The sequence below is a fragment of the Capsicum annuum genome, chromosome 10, assembly GCF_002878395.1.
Source record: "Capsicum annuum cultivar UCD-10X-F1 chromosome 10, UCD10Xv1.1, whole genome shotgun sequence".
NCBI classification, from domain to species: Eukaryota; Viridiplantae; Streptophyta; class Magnoliopsida; order Solanales; family Solanaceae; genus Capsicum; species Capsicum annuum.
This window is the reverse complement of record NC_061120.1, coordinates 37,648,254-37,658,868: the sequence shown is the minus strand read 5'-3', so window position 1 is coordinate 37,658,868 and position 10,615 is coordinate 37,648,254.

Sequence of the window (10,615 nt, the reverse complement as noted above, 5' to 3'; positions counted from 1 at the left end):
AGTTCATAAAAAAGTATGCAACGTGACAACAGGTTAAGGTACAACACCAAAGACCTAGTGGTGTGATTCCAGAGTTTAGTATACCCACTTGGAAGTGGGAGATGGTGAATATGGATCTCGTAACTGGGTTACCTCTTTTGCGTCATCATCATGATTCTATTTGGGTTGTTGTAGAAAGACTGACTAAGTTTGTGTATTTCTTGCCCATACATACATCTTATACAACTGAGGATTATGCTAGATTGTATATTTGGGAGTTAGTCCGGCTGCACGGAGTTCCCTCGTCTATCATTTCAGCTAGGGTCACTACATTTACTTCTCAGTTTTAGAGGGCGTTCTAGCAGGGTCTTAGTACCCAAGTCCTTATGAGTTTTGCTTTTCATCCGTAGACAGATGGTCAGGCTGAGAGGACCATTCAGGCTGAGAGAACCATTCCGACCCTGGAAGATATGTTGAGGGCATGTGCTCTTGATTTCAAAGGTAGTTGGGAGGAGAATTTGCCATTGATAGAGTTTGCCTATAACAATAGTTACCATGCTAGCATCAGGATGACACCATTTGAGGCCTTGTATGGTAGGAGATGTAGATCATCCATAGGTTGGTTTAAAGTGGGTGAAGCTGCCGTGACTGGGTCTGATATAGTGTTTGAAGCTATGGATAAAGTTAAATTGATTAGAGAGAGGTTGAAAACCTCTAGAGTCATCAAAAGTCTTATGCCAATGTGAGGAGAAGAGATCTTGAGTTTGAAGTGGGTGATTTGGTATACTTGAAGATTTCACCCATGAAAGGGGTGAAAAGGTTTGGTAAAAAGTGGAAGCTTAGTCTCCGTTATGTTGGCCCGTATAGAGTGTTGAGCTGTGTTGGTAAGGTGGCCTATGAGGTTGAGTTTCTTGCAAAGTTGTCAGCTATTCATCTTATTTTTCATGTCTCCATGATTAAGAAGAATATTGGTGATTCTGTTGTAGTAGATCCTTCAGAGAATGCAGATATTCAGAACAGTCTTTCCTTCGATGAGATTCCTGTTGAGTTCCTAGATTTTCAGGTCCGTATACTAAGGAACAAAGAAGTTACCTTGGTCAAAGTTTTGTGATGGAACCAGTATATTAAGGATGCTACTTGGGGGCAGAAGCAGACACGTGAGCCAAGTACCCGCACCTCTTTTCCATAAGTTCAGATTAATCTGAAGGTATTATTCATCCTTAATTCAGCCCTTCTAATCTAAATTTCAGCTATATGCATCTATTTTTGTATGAGTTCTTGCAATTTCCGAGGCATTCAAGAGTTTAGAGAGATTTTGAGCCCATTTTAGCAACTTGCTTCAGCTCTGTGTGCTCATCTTTTCCTATGTTCTTAGTCTAACTAGCAACATTCGAGGACCAATGTTTCCAAAGAGGATATATTGTAAAACCCCGCAAAAATTCTCTCGTAGAAAGAGCCTTAGGGCTTGTCAAGTGAGGCGTGATTCTAGCCCTAAAATACTGAGAAGTGAATTCCTAAGTAAGTATCATGTTAACCATATAGAATTTCTCTAATTTTGACTTTTTATCATATGGGAAATTTGATAAGCTTTCCGTCGATATAATATTCACCCAAATCTAATACCCGGGTAAGAAGTTATGGCCAATTTAAGTCATAGTCGTAAACTAATGTCATTTTAGTGCTTGGCGAGTTGTAAAAAGGGTCTATTTGACAATTGTCAAATTCCAGTGTAACTTTGTGATAGTGGCAGGTCGCGGAGGACCCCAATTTCTCAATAGTCAATTTCCAGTGGACTAGTGCGATTGTGACGTGTCGCACTGAAATTCTAGGTCCCAACTAGTGGGACAACATGATGGCTCTGCGTCGCGGTGACTCCCAGATTCCCATTTGTCAATTTCCAGTGATCCACCACGATAGTGGCGTGTCGCGCTGGCCCATAAAATTAGGTTCCCAGTTCAATTTTTCCATCTTCGTACAGAAGTTAAAAAGGGAACTTTGGACATTTTCCAAGCCTCTTAAACCGTGCAAACACTGAATTGAAGTCAATTACAAGCATTCTATGAAGTTTTTATCAAGTTTTCTCTCAACAAGAACCCTAAGTATCCAAAACCTCTTCCAAGAATCCACCATAGATTTTCTAAATTGGGTCAAGATTCAAGGTTCCCAAGTCAAGGGTTTCAAGAATCCTCATTCAAGATTACGAATAGATTTCTAAAAGCGAGAGTTCATCCAAAGCTTCTAATTCAAGGTATGTGGGGTTTTGAACAAGGCTAATCCTTTTACCCTTGTGCCCAAAGGCTTATTTAAACTATAATTCTCTAAAATTTATGAGATTTTACATGAAATTGAATTGGAATTTTCACCCATTATTATTTATTACAATATTTTGATGCTTCCCATGAATTGAGAGTTTAATGGCATGATTTGCACATGTTTTCTTGAGAAATTGTAGCTGGGTCTATACCCAATGATTTTAATCCTTGAGAAGTTAATAGTTGAAATGTTTGAAACATTGAAGTATATGAGTATGTTGAGATTTTGAGATAAATTGCTGAAATTTCTAGATTTCTACATGAGTTATGAATTCATATGCTATCTATTATGCTTTTGATGAGTTCTAACTTGAGATTGAATTATGGGTTATTAAGCCCTACTTGATACTTGAGATTTTCTGAACTATTGTGCTATAAGCACCCATGATTGAGTATTATGAGATTATTGAGAAATTTTTTGACCTAATGGTCATTGAGTTTTGAAATCCACTCTACTACATGAGATTACAGATTTGATTATTGGGTTCTTATTGAACCATGAGATTATTCTAAAGTGAATTTTCATGAGATGAGCGAGATAAACTAAAGGGAGTAGTATTTAGCACCAAGTAGGGTAAGTTACCTTGGTTTCTTACCCCAGAACTACGTGCCACCATAGGTTGGGCCTAAGGCTGAGATGATTTTTGGGCCTAAGGCTGAGATATTGGGCTCGAGGCCGAGATAAGTGATCAATGAATTGAGGTTATACTCCTTTGAAAAGAGTATGACGCTCATCCCCAATGTGGGGTCTCTTCCTTAGGAGGACAAAATATTGGACTCCATGTAGCTCACATGGTTTATGTAGGTTAAGAGAATCTCCCTCAAAACTAAAGCTTTGAGATAAGATATTTTCCTTTAAAACTAAAATACTTTCCCTTGTTATGAGTATTTTTCCCTAAAGCTTGAAATGAGATATTTTCCTAACGTGAATGAAATGCCTTCAAGTATGTTCCAAAGTTATATGATTCTGAATTTCAAGTATTTGAGTTCAAAAGAGTTATGAGTTCTTGAGCATTAAAGAAGTTTTTCTCTCCATGAGACATATGCATGAGTTGAAAGTACTGCTTAAAGTTTCCTTTAGCCTTGAATAATGAGAATAAGTGAAGAGTACAAATTTCAAAGCTAAAAGTATAATGACTCACGAGATTATGTTACATGTTCCATTTTTCATGATTCATGAGCTTTGCATTTTACACTTATTTAAGCCATGTGAGTCATTACTTATTACATGCATGATTTGATTAAAGAGTATTGATTTTGTTTTATATAAATGCATGCACCTCCACATACTCAGTACATTCTCAAGTGTTGATCCACATATACGTCTATGTGCTACACTGCCTTATAATGTAGGTTCAGATGCTCAGTCCCAACCTCATCAGTGATTTCCAAGTACCTCTATCTACATTCCTATAGTGGTGAGTCCTCATGGTTCGAGGACCTATATTTAGACATCTCCATATTTTGAGAGACTACACTGTTATTTCTAGTTCATTTCGAGTTAGTTGGGGACCTGTCCCAACGACTCTCTAGATTATGGATTAGTAGAGGCTTTGTCAGACTAGTTATCAGATTGTGGTTGTGTTGAGGTTTTCGGTATTACTTGGTCGTTTGGACCGAGCATTTTCTCCGTATTTCCTTTCATATGATATGAATATGCTAGTGTTTGAATTATTTCATCTTAAAATAAGTGTTCTTAGAAGAACCAGGCTCAAAGGGTTAGCTTAGGGATACTTGTAGCATTAAGCACTGTGTGACATCCGAGAGGCGATTTCAGGTCGCTACAACCATATTACTCCCTTCATAGGCGACACCTTCAAGAACATCCAATATTCAACCTCAAACTCTAAGTCCCTTCGCCTCACGTCCTCATAGGACTTTTGGTGAATTTGGCCGCTCTTGAGACTATCTCAAATTACCTTCACCTTCTCCATAGCTTGGTGAACCATATCTGGGCGAAACATATCTTCTTCACAAACCTCGAACCACCCAATAGGATATCTACACCTCCAATACAATGCCTCAAATGGTCCATACCAATGCTAGAATGGTAACTATTGTTATAGGCAAGTTCAATAAGAGGCAAGTGGTCATACCAACTACCACCAAAGTTGATTACCCAAACTCGAAACATTTTTTCCAAAGTCTAAATAGTTCTTTACACTTGACCATTTGACTGCGGGTGAAAAGTTGTACTAAGACTCACTTTAGTCCCCAAACCATGCTGAAACGAGCACCAAAATGCAATGAGAACTGAGTGCCATGATTCAAAATAATCGAGACAGGTGCACCATGAAACTTTACCACTTTCTGAAGGAACAGCTTCGCATAGTCCTCGGTAAAATAATTAGTCCTCACTGCCAAGAAGTGAATGGTCTTAGTTATCCTTTTATGATGACCCCAGTGGAGTCATACTAATTTCGTGACCGTGGAAGTTTGGTAATGAAATCCATATTAATTATCTCCCACTTCCACACCAGTAATTCAATCTCTTGAAGTATCCCAGCGGGCCTTATGTGCTCCACCTTCACTTGCTGACATATTATATACTTAACCATAAAGTTGGCTACATCTCATTTCATATTATTCAACTAGTACTTCTCCTTAAGGTCATGATATATCTTTGTTGAACCGGGATGAACTGTACACCGTGATTCATAGGCCTTGGCAAAAAACCTACCGCGCAACCGATCCACGTCGGGAAGAAATAACCTCTCTTGGACCTTAAGATACCATCACCACCGATCTCAAAAGACATCACCTTTTTCTTACCCACATCATCCTTGATTTTCATTAATAGAGGGTCTAATACCTGTTTCTCCTTTATTTTTGAACCAAAAGATAATCATGCCACCTGTTGCACAAACACACCACCATCCTCAGAGTCCAAGATACAAACTCCAAGGTTAGACAAACAACGAATATCCTTTACCAATTCCTGCTTATCCAAATCCACATGAGCTAGACTCCCCAGGGATAACCTGTTAAGAGCATCAGTAACTACATTAGCTTTACCTGGATGATAGTGAAGATTCATATCATAGTCCTTCAGCAACTCAAGCCACCTCCTTTATTGAGATTAAGATCTTTCTAAGTGAATATATACCGTAGGCTGTTATGATTGGAAAAGATATTAACATGCACCCCATACATATAATGACAGTAAATTTTCAACGCAAACACCACATCCAATAGCTCCAAGTCATGAGTCGGATAATTCTTCTCATGAACCTTGTACTGTCTAGAGGAATAAACAACCACCTTCCCATGTTGCATCAACACAACCCAAATTATCCCAGGATGCATCACAATAGATGATGAAACCCTCGGTACCCTTAGGTAGAGTCAAGATTGGGGATGATGTAAAATTATCTTTCATCCTCTCAAAGCTACCCTCGCAAGCATCAAACTACAAGAACTTTACCTTCTTTTGAGTCAACTTGGTCAATGGATCAACAAAAGAAGAAAAACTTTCCATGAACCTCCTATAATAACCAGCTAAACCCAAGAAGCTCCGAATATCGATTGTAGTCGTGGGTCTAGGCCAATTCTTAACCATAACAACCTTCTGAGGATCCACCATAATCCCTTCACTAGATGCAACAAAACCTAGAAATGTAACACCGTTCAACAAAAATTCACATTTAGAGAACTTAGCATACAACTAATAGTCTTTCAACCTCTGCAATAAAATGTAGAGGTGATCAACATGATTCTCCTCACTCTTAGAGTATACCAAAATATCAATGATGAAGACAATTACGAACAAATCCAGAAACTGATGAAACACCCTATTCATCAAATCCATGAATGTCACAGTGGCATTCGTCAAACCAAAAGACATGACCAAGAACTCAAAATGTCCATACCGGGTATGGGAAGCTATCTTAGGGATATTTATCTCCCTAATCTTTAACTTGTAATACCCGGACTGAAGATCGATCTTAGAGAAGAATTTCAAACCCTAGAGATGATCAAACTAATTATCTATCCTAAAAAGAGGGTACTTTTCTTTACCATCACCTTATTCAACTATTGGTAATCAATACACTTTCAAATAGAACTATCCTTCTTTTGCACAAATAAATTATGTATAGCCCATGGGGACATATTAGGATAGATGAAACCCTTATCTAAAAGATCCCTTAATTGCTCCTTAAGATCCTTTATCTCAGCCGAAGCCATATTATATAACGAAATAAAAATAGGATGAGTGTCTGGGACAAGATCTATCCCAAAATCAATCTCATTATCGGGAGGAATACCAGAAGGGTCGTTAGGAGAACCCTTGAGAAATTTGGTCACCACCGAGATAGAATGTAAATAAGGACCCTTTGAGTTAGAATCTTTAACCCAAACCAGATGACATAGACATCCCTTTAGAGATCAATCTCCGAGCTCTAACATATGACATAAACCTCCCCTTAGGAGCTAGGGAACCACACTCTCACTTAATAACCAGCTCATTTGGGAATTTAAACATAGCCTTAAAGGTCCGACAGTCTAAAGAAGAATAGCATGAGCATAACCAATTCATCCCTAATATGATATTAAAATTAACCATGTCTAATTCAAATAAATCCACCAAGGTTTTACGACCCCCAAAGATACCACACAACCACTATAGACTTTCCTAGAAACCACAAAGTCACCCACCTTGGTAGATATAGAAAAGAGGGTCCAAAATACATTTGAGACCAAAATCAAAATGCACAGCCATGAATGGGGTCACATAAGGGAGAGTAGACCCCAAATCAAGAAAATAGTACACATCATAAGAAAATAGTCTAATATACCAGTATTGATATTAGGACATACCTCATAGTCCCAACAAGAAGCAAGAGCATAAAAGCAATTCTGGCCAGTACCTGCACCATAAGTAGAAGAAGGACCCTTTGGTGCAGGAGTTGATGAAGAGGAAACAACCCTAGAAGGACAATCATATTGCATATGGACAATCTAACCTCAACTAAAATATCAGTTTTTCCTTTTCTTACACTGGCCATGATGCAGCTGACCATAAAATCTGAGGAGGATATGATGGAATGGACTGAGGCCTACAGCCTGATATTGCACACCCTATGCCCTGTACCCTCCACATGCTGAGAGAAATGATCACCTGATGGCTTTGGGTAAGGAGTACTAGACAAAGAGAAAAAACCAGAACTCCTCCATTTCTTCTTATGCCATTTTTCCCCATCTCTACCACTCTACTGATGGCCTCCTCTTGATCAGAAAATCTAAATTTCTTACTCTGCTTCTCACTAAGATCAGCCTACTTCTTTGTTTATTCCTCAACCTATTGCATATAAACAACATGCCGAGAAATATCCATATCCTTATTCAATAAGGTAGCCTTACTCTCTAGAATCAACTCATGGGACAACCCAGAAGCAAACTTATGCATTCTCGCTCTCATGTTAGACACCAAATCAGGAGCATACCTAGACAACTGATGGAATTTCCGTGTATACTCCTTAACTTTTATCCTACCTTGCTTCAAGTTAAAAAATTCCTCCACCTTTGCCTCCCTCAACACCTGAGGAAAGAAACAATCCAAAAAAGCACTAGAGAAGTCATCCCATAATGCAGAATCAGCATCACCTCCTTTAGATTTCTCCCACTCTTCATACCACTGGTATGCTATATCTGTCAATTGGTAGGCATCAAACTCTACACCTTCAGCATCTGAAGCATGTATAATTTAGAGGATCTTCTCCATCTCATTAATAAAAGCTTGAGGATCTTTCTCAACCTTAACACCAATACAAGTTGGAGGACTCAACCTCATGAATTGGCCAACCTTTGTAGCCTTAAAAGATGGAGTAACAGAAATACCACTCTCCAACTGAGAAGCTAACAACAATGCTAACGTATTAATAAATTAATAAAACTCAGAATTCTTTACATCATCTTGAGGTGCTCAAAGAGGGACAAAGGGAACCGATGGAACTTCATGAGGGAAATAAGGAACTGGACCCCTAGATCGAGTCTATACCATATAAGCTGGGTGTCTCCCATTAACAGTGTCCCCAAGTAGAACAGAGAAGTGCCTATAAGCTTCAGATTGTTTAGGAGACATTATCAAAAAAGGTGAGCAAATGAGAATTATAGGAATCCAAGATCTTAGAAGCTAAAGTTCAAAACAAAACAACAAGAAAAAGAAAAATTCCTAAATGTCTCATAGCCTCTCTCTTATAAGTTTGGAGCACTACACACCCATAAAAGAGACTTTATTTGACACAGCTTTATGGACACCCAATTGACCATGAACCTAGACTTTGATACCGACTTTGTCATGACCCAAACATAGTACTGTCCATGACGGGTATCCCAAATCCTCCATGAACTGGAGATCACCCCTTTTAACTAGCCTAATCAGAACAACAACCACAAGTGTTAGATAAATTCTGAACATATAACAAGATAGTGTAAGCTAAGACTTGTATCACTTCATGAGATGTCAAAAACACTTATCGGTAATCAGACAATCGTCCATCACCGAGTCACTCTACCAAAACAACATACCCAAGTCCACGTAATCCAGCAAAATCTCTACAAACCAAAGTAAATAAAATATTGGGTTTGCCCCCCGAAAAAAGATAAAAGCATAGTTTAAATTAAGTCTAAGGGATAAGTAATAAACACCATGAAATGAAGCCTTCCAAAATATGGAAGCTGACTACTTCAATGTCAACTTGCAAACTAACTCAAGCACCTGATCATTGTACAGAAAAAGTAAAAAAAGTTTTTTTACTTGCATCACGTGGGGATATAACATCCGAAGATGGTTAGTGGTTGGAATGATAGCATATACCTTAGTTAAAACCATGATTCAATATGTGACTAATTTGTTCTCGTAGACATTTTCACAAACATGTTGAGGGCATACTATTACTAAGACCAAACCAATGTAAAAACCATCAAGTTTAGAACTAACTATGACCCAAATATTAAACCACAATTACCAGGTACCCACGTCTGCAAAACCATCATTAAAACATGTATATTCACAATTTAAACCAAGAGTAAACAATACTCAACAATATGCAACAAACCCTCAACATTGGTTTTCAAAACCACCATTAATGATTTATAAAAAAAGCATAAAAGACATGATTTTCATGAACTAAAGATGAATGGAGAGTCACATACCTTACTCAGGAAGATTAACGGAGAGATTTTGGTCTTTAAGCCTCTAGATGAACACCTTGAAGAAACCCTAGTCCAATCTTTTTAAGATCCTTTAAAGAGAGTTTTGAGAGTGTTTTGATCTTCTAAAGTGAGTAATGAGAGGCCAAAATATGTTATAAGACATGGGGTCTTAAGTTCTTGGGGTGGTAAATGTCAAGAATACCCTCAGCTTAAAAGCTGTAAAAATAACGTAGGAAGATGTGGTTTGGACCCCTCACTGGTATCCAATCATATGAGTAGTACCCCTAACTCGTACCCTAGGAAGAAATTTGTACTACAATTCGGTCCAACAAACAACTTCAAGGCCTAACTCGTATCAACATCATATGATTGGTACCCTATAGTCGTAACCTAGGCAGTACATGATCAAGAATGCATATTGATTAACATACTATAGGCCCTACTCTCTTGTACCTTCTCCATACAACTCGTATGGAGTCCTGTCATACCTTGGAAAAAAATGAACTAGAACATACTATTTATAATATGAATTGGGCTCCTAAGTCATTAGCACAACATATAACTAGTATACTCGAGTGATAATTATTATTATATGTAAACTCAATTATTGGTAAGTGATACACCTAACTTCTCTTAAAGTAAATCACGCAAGATCTTAGTATGTCCTCCAAGGTTTGAATAGTACGTTCTACTTGTTCAACCATTTGAGGGAGGAAGGTGGTGCTAAGGTTCATCTTTGTCTCAAAATCTTTCTAAAATAAATGCCAAAAGTGAGAAGTAAATTGTGTACCTCAGCTTGAAATAACGAACACTAGCATAGTAAGAAACTTGACAATCTCCTAAATAAACAACTTAGTATAATACCCTCCAGAGTAGTTTGTCCTAACAAACAAGAAGTGAGCAAACTTAGTTATCCTATCCATAATGACCTAAACTATATACTGATTGCAAGACCTTGGAAGACCGCAAATGAAATCCATATTGATCATCTCTCACATCCACACAGGAAACTCTATCACTTGGGACATCCCACTAGGCCTCATGTGCTCAACCTTCACCTGTTGACAGACCATACACTTCGCCACAAAATTCGCGACATCCTTCTTTATATTGCTCCACTAATAGATTTCCTTCAAGTTATGATACATCTTTATCGAAACTAGATGTAT